The sequence below is a fragment of the Hylobates moloch genome, unplaced genomic scaffold (assembly GCF_009828535.3).
Source record: "Hylobates moloch isolate HMO894 unplaced genomic scaffold, HMol_V3 SCAFFOLD_5, whole genome shotgun sequence".
In the NCBI taxonomy this organism is placed as follows: Eukaryota; Metazoa; Chordata; class Mammalia; order Primates; family Hylobatidae; genus Hylobates; species Hylobates moloch.
The window spans coordinates 156,846,402-156,852,401 of NW_026652280.1; the positions used below are offsets into that span (position 1 = coordinate 156,846,402).

Below are 6,000 nucleotides of genomic sequence, written 5' to 3' on the forward strand. Positions count from 1 at the left end.
AATGTCTTCTACTTCAAAGTACTTGAGTCTCTTTTCTGAACTTCTCACTTCGACTGACATTTTGTGCTTGACAATCCCAAATAGCCAGTAGAAGTAAATTATCTATAAACAAATGAAAGACTGATCTTGGATCAAGCAATAGATGAAAGAGATAAGCTGTAAAATGAGAATGGCTTACAAAGAGAAGGCAAGCATTTAAGATCAGAGAACGCTGTGACACTGTAAGAAGTTAATGAGAACTCCTAAAAGATGTAAAAATAAATGTCCCTACAAACCAAGGAAGATAAAGACGCCTAAGCAGGTGGCAAAGATTCTTTATTCTTACTTAATTCTCTACTTAGGCAATATGCTGAGTAGAGCGTTTTGCCCCATGTCCATCTGTACTAGGGTTATTAAAGGGATATATCAGTTAATAGAAAGAACAAAGGCTGTACTCTAGCTCTCTAGCTCACATTGTAAAAATCAAAACTTTATAAAATTTAATCTTTTACAAAGGGAGCCAACCTGTGAGAGGAATGGAAAGCATAGCCACCTTTTCCTTTTATTTTAGCTAATCTTATTTTTATTTTATTCTATTTTATTTTATTGTAATTTAACAGCAAGATGGGCAGCTGGACTTAATGAGCAAATGTAGCTCATCTCTAGCAACAAAAATTCTCTCTTCCAGATTAAAATGGAGAGAACTGAAGCTTTTGCTATTTAATCGAATTGTTGGTTTCATGGAGATAATCAATGTTGTCAATAAACAGTATCTAATACGTGGCCGTGACAAAGTAGACAATACATAGGGAGCAAATTACACTTTACTCGAAATGTTTGGGTTCTGCTATTGCACTTTTTTTTTTATCTTGTAAAACTGTGTACATTGCTGGCAGAGTACAAATCATGATAAATCTTTCTCCATTAAATACACTTAGGGTTCCGGGACCTTGCATTTTCCTACCTGGAAATAGATTCCCTGGTTCCCCCTCCTTTCTCTTACCCCCTCCCCCAACTTTAATGCTACATCTTACACCCTAGCATTTAACACTTCTGAAAGATGAATTATACCAGTATCTCCTTCAGTCAGCAAAAATACCCAGGCTACGTAACTAGAGAAAGACGCAGCTTTTACAAATGCCTGTCATCATATTTAGCACAAAGAGATAACAGTCTTCTTAAATAATACCCTTACATTTCTCTTTTCTGTGACCTATGGACTTGAGGTGTTAGTAGTTTGCAGCTGAAGACTGTTAATTATCGTCTTTGGCAATCATTTGCATTTATATAGCACCTTTTATAGGAGCAAATCAAATCATTAAAGCTATTATACTAATGAATGCAAGGCGGTAAGTGTCATTACTTCCATGTATGTGGTGATTCAGTGAGGGTCTCAGAGGAGCCAAGAGAGGAGCCAATTAAGTTCAGGTCACCCAGGTACCTTCCCAGACTCAAATGGTTCCCATGGACCTCAAGGACCTTGAGAGAAATTCCCCAAAACTTTGATGAGGTCATTTCTGAGCGTAATATAATAAAAAAATTATTTTCTAAAATTCTTTGGAGGCTCTGATTTTACATTTGTGACAGATAAACCCTGTGTATCAGCCTGTATCTGGAGGAGTCCAGCAGTCTTTTCTTGTAAATATATAGCTTCATCAAAAAATTCACAAATTCCATCAGAGGTGTGTTGTTCCTGACACTGAGGGACTAGACATTTTGCTTAATCAAGCCCATCAGATTGAGTCTTTGAAAGGTTTTAGAATTGTAGCCTCTCAAGATTAAAACTGACATTGAGGTTATCTGCTTTGATCCCCTCTGAATTTCCTCTATGGCAGTCTACCAAGAGGTCCACTAGCTTATATTTAATTCCAGATATACAGCCAAACAATCACTAATGAAAGAAATTCTGGGCGATAAGACAAAGTCTCTTATTTATTTAGCAGCTTTTAGTAGATACTTATAAAACTCTACATAATGACTTGCAGTGCCACAGCCTGAGGATACAGCAAAAAACAAGAGAAATACAGTTCCTATCCTCAGGAACCTTTGCCAAATCCCTCCTTACCATGCTGTTAGGATTCCAAAACAGGTTGAGGAAGAATGATATCTGCCTTCCCTGAGCACTGCACCTGAGAGGCTGGAAAAGTCTGCTGGACTATCTTTTTACTCCTGGTAATCACATTCCAAACACTTCAACAAAACATTTCATTAAAAGAAAAAGTCATTTTCTCTGCCACTTGAACTTTTAAATCCTAAAACTTTCTCTGCTCAGCCTTGTGCCTGCCTATGATAAACTGTTTCTGAATTCGGTAACTACTTTGGGGGCTGTTTATAAATACTATGTATAACAGCATTTTCTCCTGGCTTATAGGAAGAATACTGGTTCACATATTTTTCCCATTGCCTCAAGCGTGGTGCCACCAGCAGACAGACTTTCTCCAAGTCAAAAATTGAAGCCTTGAAGTAACTAATAGCAAAGAAACATAACAACATTTACATTCTCAGTCTAGTAACTTTTTTTTTCCTGTTCTTTTCTTTCCTTCCTTTTATTGGGTTGTGGGGGTGGTGGGAGTGGGTCAGACTATTGGATCTCCGACTAACTTTGGGAATTGGAATGAGATAATGCACACTCCCACACCAACACTTTTATTACACCCTCCCCCAGGCATTTGTTTGAGGCTCAGTGGCATTTCCCAAGCAATCGAAAACAATTAAATGATTATTGTTCTGGTCCTGTGCTACTTTACTAACTGTCACATTAAGATGACAGATGCTTTCTTATTTATCCCAGGGCAATTTCTTTCTAACAACTCAATAGAATTGTCTGAAAGAGGAGAGGGCAAGGTCATAAACACAGGGGGAGAGGATGGCTATTCAGGTAGGGTCTAATGGAGTCTCTAGGATTCAGCATTTGGTCTTGCCAGACCTCAGATCACAATATTGCAATACCACAAATATGGCATCTTGGCATGCTGAGCATCTTGAGCAGAAGGAAATCAAGAAATCCACAGTAGCAGCAAAGTTGTCACCCTGACCTTCTGCCTTTATGTCCTGAAGCAGGTCGTAAAAGAAGCCTCTGACTATTTCTGCTGAAAGTAAGTCAGAAGACCCTCATTCCACAGGGTCTTTACTCTTCATCTAGAAACCCAGAAGAATCTGAAAAAACAGGCCTTGGTAAGTTCCCTCCAGCTTATTAGAATTAGATCATACTCTTTGTCTCCCAGTCACACTTCTGCACGACTATCCATAAAAGTAGGGTTTTCCATAGATCTTTGGGTCTTTATTTCTGGACACTTCTATGTCATATAAAACTACTAAATAAATTTATATATTTTTTCTTATTAATCTGCCTTTTGTTTTAGAGGTGTCAGCCATGAACCTTGCAATGGGTGAGGAGAAAAATATACTGTTTTTTTCTCTCCCACAGTCTTCAACTTTAAATAACTTTTTTTCATACCAAGAGTTCACTGGGGCCTTGGGACTAACCTTGTTAGCCATTTCATAAGATATCAAAATATAAGTTGAATTTCTAAGCAGTAATTTTCAAAGGGAAATATAGCTTTAGCTGATTAGAATACTTATGTCTAAGATTTTAAGGGACCTATTTGCTAGTGTCAGTGTTCATAGAAAGATAAATATTAGTCAAAAGGCTTGACTGTAAAAACACATGTAATATACTAAGAACAAAATAGAACAGAGCTAACGCAGTGGACTCTAGAGTTAGAAATCAGCAGTTTAAATCTCAACATCACCAGTTGCTAACAATGAAACTAATTACTTTGCATCTCAATTGGTTTATCAGCAAAATTACTATAAGAATATTTCCTAATTCATGTGTTCTGAGAAACAAATGAACACAGAACACAGCTCTGAGTAAGCATTCAATATATATTAGATATGTTTCTGAAATCACAGTAAAAAGATTTGCACAATCTAAAACCATATTTCACCCAAAGTCTGATGAACTCTGAGATCACAGTGGAATTTACTGCACTGGTGCTTCGTAACTGCAGTTTACCAGATCCACATTCTTCTCCTTTGGGTAGCTTTATCTAAGTTTTCCCAGAGTCTTACCATTTCTCACCACACCCCAGGCAAACTTTTCATTATTCTAAGACTCAGCATTTTTCTTAAGCCTCCTCCTGGTGACTACTCTTGTCTTCATTATTGGTTTGAGATGTTGTCAAGTTTTCTCCACTATGTATTTCCAAACTACCACTTAGAGTAAGACTTTTTTTTTAGAGATGGACAGTCTATTGACTAATGAGTGATTTGTACTAGGTTCAATTTAAAGCTAGATTTAAATTATTATCCAGAAACCAGTCTCTGAGAGCACTTGGGTATGTAAAACCCCGTATGTGTTTACTGGAACTAGAATATTCTAGAGCTGTGCTCTCCAATTAGATAGTCACTTATTCCACTTGGCTGCTGAACATCAATCCATATTGAGCACGCTGTGTAAAATGCACCCCAGGTTTCAGACTTTAGTAAAAGAACAAAAGGTAAACAATACCATAAATAAATGTTAGTATTAATTACATGCTAAAATAGACTATTGTTGATTTTTGGGTTAAACAAATACATAAATGATTAACTTCACTTGTTTCTTTTTACTTTTTTGTTTTGTTTTGGTGGGGGAAGGAGTCTTGCTCTGTCACCAGGCTGGAGTGCAGTGGCACGATCTTGGCTCACTGCATCCTCCGACTCCCTGGTTCAAGCGATTCTCCCACCTCAGCCTTCCGAGCAGCTGGGATTACAGGCACCCGCCACCACGCCCGGCTAATTTTTGTATTTTTATTAGAGACAGGGTTTCACCATGTTGGCCAGGCTGGTCTCAAACTCCTGACTTTGTGATCTGCCTGCCTCGGCCTCCAGAAGTGCTGGAATTTCAGGCGTGAGCCACCGCGCCCGGCCCCTTTTTACTTTTTAAATGTGATTATTAGAAAATGTACAACTATATATGTGGCTCACATGATGTTCCTATGGGACAAGACTACTTTAGCAGAGAAATGAATTTCTATAAGGTGTTTAATATAACTTTCCTTAACTGAACATTTAATATGCACACTAGAACCTAGCATTTTTACTTTGAGGAATAATTTTTATATAATCAAAATAAATGAACAATGATGTTTATCATAACACTATTTTGCAAACCACCTAAAATATTCATCCATAGGGAAACGATAGGCCACATTAGTATACATCCACCCTAAGGAATGCCTTGCAGCCCTTTAACCTGAACATATCAATGACTACTTCTTTTAGTTAGCAACTGCTGCTTTCACTGCCCGCTTCCCATTCCCCAAAACCCCAATTTTTTCAGAAAAATTACCCTAATTTTCTCTGGAAAATCATTCGTTCATATTCTCAGTCTTTACTCTCTGAGCTGGTCCTACCTTTAAGATGCAGAAGGCAGGTAATCCGAATTGGCCAATTTGTGACTTTATCCTCCAGCCGCAGTAATTGGTTCAAGAGTGGGCACTTGCTTGAAGTCAGTTCAGAGCAAATTTGGACTTTCAAAGAACTGGACTTGAAGGTAAGAAGACCGTTAAAGCCTGTTGATATTTGCAGCCAGTTGTCCTCTTCTCAGTGACTACCCATATGTGAAGTCAGTACAATCGTTACAGTGTTACCAATGTACCACACTGTAGCAGTCTTTCATTGTGATGTGTCACCTGGAGTTCTTTGTCTCACAACAAAGAGAATTAAGGAATGTGGACACAAAGGGTGAGGTTGGAGCAAAAATTTAATAAGTGAAAGAAGAAAGCTCTCTGCAGCAGAGAAGGGGACCAAACGGGTTGCTGTTTTTACAGTTGAATGCAAAGGCTTTTATAAGAAACTGATGAGGCCTGAATGTCTAATTTTCATAAGGCACACATTTCGGGTAGCTCCATCCCCATCCTCCTAGTGTGTATGTGGGCCCTCAGCTTGAGTTACTCTATATTGCTTTGCTCCCCTTACTGCACAGGTGTTAGGGGATGGAATTTCCATTGTGGGCATGTCTGGGCAAGGCACCTG

The 6,000-nt window shown here is 38.3% G+C and overlaps 1 long non-coding RNA gene across 1 annotated transcript in view; it reads right to left on the reverse strand.

Moving 5' to 3' along the window:
- Window positions 1-5,527, reverse strand: part of LOC116468408 (uncharacterized) — a 121,313-nt gene extending 115,786 nt beyond the window's left edge. Inside the window, exon 1 of the long non-coding RNA XR_004248051.1 lies at window positions 5,379-5,527. This is a non-coding gene — a long non-coding RNA (uncharacterized LOC116468408). The remainder of the gene's footprint in view (window positions 1-5,378) is intronic.
- Between the last annotated feature and the right edge of the window lie 473 nt (window positions 5,528-6,000).